The sequence below is a fragment of the Nicotiana tabacum genome, chromosome 8 (assembly GCF_000715075.1).
Source record: "Nicotiana tabacum cultivar K326 chromosome 8, ASM71507v2, whole genome shotgun sequence".
In the NCBI taxonomy this organism is placed as follows: Eukaryota; Viridiplantae; Streptophyta; class Magnoliopsida; order Solanales; family Solanaceae; genus Nicotiana; species Nicotiana tabacum.
Window position 1 is genome coordinate 2,094,586 of NC_134087.1, and position 2,814 is coordinate 2,097,399.

The following is a 2,814-nucleotide window of genomic DNA, read 5'->3' on the forward strand; positions in this document are numbered from 1 at the left end:
TTTTAACATTTTCTTTTACTTGGATGAATATTTTTTTCCTTTTGGATTTTTACACTTGCATATAGTACCAAAAAAAGGAATAAAAAATAAAATAAAATTTGTCATACTGATTAAAAGCATAAATCATCTTGAAGAAAACAAGAAATACTTCACATCTTTATCTAGGTTGATTAATTACTTCTTTGAAGTTTGGAAAATAAACCAGCTATTGAGAAAATATACTTCATAATTTATGGTCGTATCATTTGAAAGCAAATAATGATTAGTATGACTACTAGAAGAGGTATTTTTGAGTATCCATGACCTACTTGATGTTTGCTACTGACTTACCATTTTTAAGTATTTTATATGAATGATGCACAAGCTACAGCTGGTAAGTTGTTACCTATAATGTCACTTTTCAGGCAATAAGCTGAATTTATGTATTAGTACTATATATGTGTTGTTACCTATATGGTGTACTTTGATAAATTTATTCACTAATTGCTTAGTTGAATTGAGTGAAGGAAAGTCATGGCGTTAAATCAAATCCAATAGGTAGGGTATACCCCGAAAACAACAATATTTTTTAGAGAGACTCAATAAATATTATGACAATGATTTTATGATCCTTTTAAACTCTAATAGAATTTAGAAGAAATATTCTGACTACAAACAATTGTATTTCATATAGATGCTACAAATAATTAATAAAGCTTTACGCTGATTTGAGATTTGTACACTTATTTAAGAAAGCAAATTTGATTTGCTAAGTTGCAAATTAGTTGTGTATAACTTTCTTGGCATATGATTGAAATTAAGGCTTGAGAATGAATCTCAATATTGTTTAGCCTATTATGCCATTAATTGAGGATAAGACATCGAGATCAAGTCCTGATGCTCCATAATGATAAGAGTTGGATTTGAGTCCCAATTTATTATGGCCTAACATGCCTTTATATTGGTAAGACATTGGGTTTGTTTCCCAATGTACCATATTGATGATATAATGATGACTAAAGAAAACTAATATATTTTTCATGAAAAGGCATAAAAATTGTCCCTCTTGATTTGCTCCATTCTTGAAGTGAATGTGATAACAGTGCATAATAAGTTTCAATGAAGACAAGTAGTTGAACAATGAACGTGAGCATTCCAAATATCAAAATAATAATAATAATCACTATGATTATGAAAGGAGAACAATAAGGGTTCTCAAAATAGTCCTTCAAAATGTGAAGGCAATGCTTAGCATCAAATTGGTATGAAAATAATAAAGCACATCGCCGATTATGATCCATTCCTTGAAGAGAATGTGACTTGTGATAAGCATTGAGAATGCAAACCCATTCCTAAAGTTGAATGTGGCAATATATGATAAAAGCAATGAATAAAGACATGCAATTCATGATTATATGAATACCACACAACTTACCTCTAAGGGAGGTTTGAGTAAAATAAAGAGAATAAATATTATTGTATGGTTACATGAATATGTCATTGGTCGCGTACATGTGGTACGCCAAATATTATTTGTCATGCCTTATAAAAGTTATTAAAGGCAAAATTAAAGCAAGAAATGATTTTGCTTATGATGATTTTGACCATGACAATTTATTATGATATAATTTTATTCGTGAAGGAGACATTTACCATATGAATGGTATGATAAAAGATCTTGTAGTACAAAAGTTGGTAAGCACTCCGGAAAAACTAATTTGTTACTACCCGGATGAATAAACTTATTCATGACATTGATATTGTAAAGTCTCAAAAGAAACTTTTTGAGTTTCAAATATAGATGTCAAAGTGATTGGAATATTGAGATTATAAATGAAAGGAAGATTGAATATCTTCATATTTCTATAATCATACCGGATAAATATGAAAGGTTACCCGATCTTCTTTCTATTTGTACTACACAAATATAAGCATGATGCTGGAATCATATGCCACAGGTAAACTAGAGGTTTACTAAAACAAATATTAATTGGCATGACCGATTGACCATCTCGGTTCAATTATGATGCGAAAAATTAATTAAGAATTACATTGATATATATTGAAGAATAGAAGATTCTTCAAGAATTCTCTTGTGCTGCTTATTCTCATGATATACTAGTTAAAGGTTGGGATTGAATCCCTTGATTTCTGGAAGGAATAAAAGGTGATATATATGGGCCCAATCACCTGCCATATGGACCGTTTACTATTATATGATTTTAATAGATGCATCTATTTTATGGTCACATGTGCATTTGTTATCAACTTGCAGTTTGGTTTTTACAAGATTGCTTGCTCAAATTATTTAAGCACAATTCCAGAATATAAATTATGATAATTTATCTTGATAATACTGGTTTAAATCCAAGTTGGTATAGCGGAAATTGTATGCCTCCAATTATAGCTAAATCATTGGTTATGAGAACAAAACTCCCAAAAACGAAATTTGGTATGAGATTTATTATTTAATATACAGCAGCACTTGTACGCATCTAGCCAAGTTATAAAAATTTCTCCCTATCACAATCGGTTCAGGGTCAGGAACCAAATAATTTCTATATAGAAATATGGATGTGCTATATGATTTAATTATGCCACAAAAATGCACAAAGATGAGTTCCCAAAGATGGTTGAGAAATGTGTTGGTGATTCCAACATTAGGGGGAGAAAATGGGCAGCTGAGAAAGTGATACGTGAAATGAATTATTATGAATACATATAGATCCTCGCACAAGAAAATATAAACTTGAAGTTCAAATGATAATTCATTTACAAATTATTGCCAGACGCATTTGCTGACCCAAAGCAAAATGTCATATTTCAGCTGCTAAT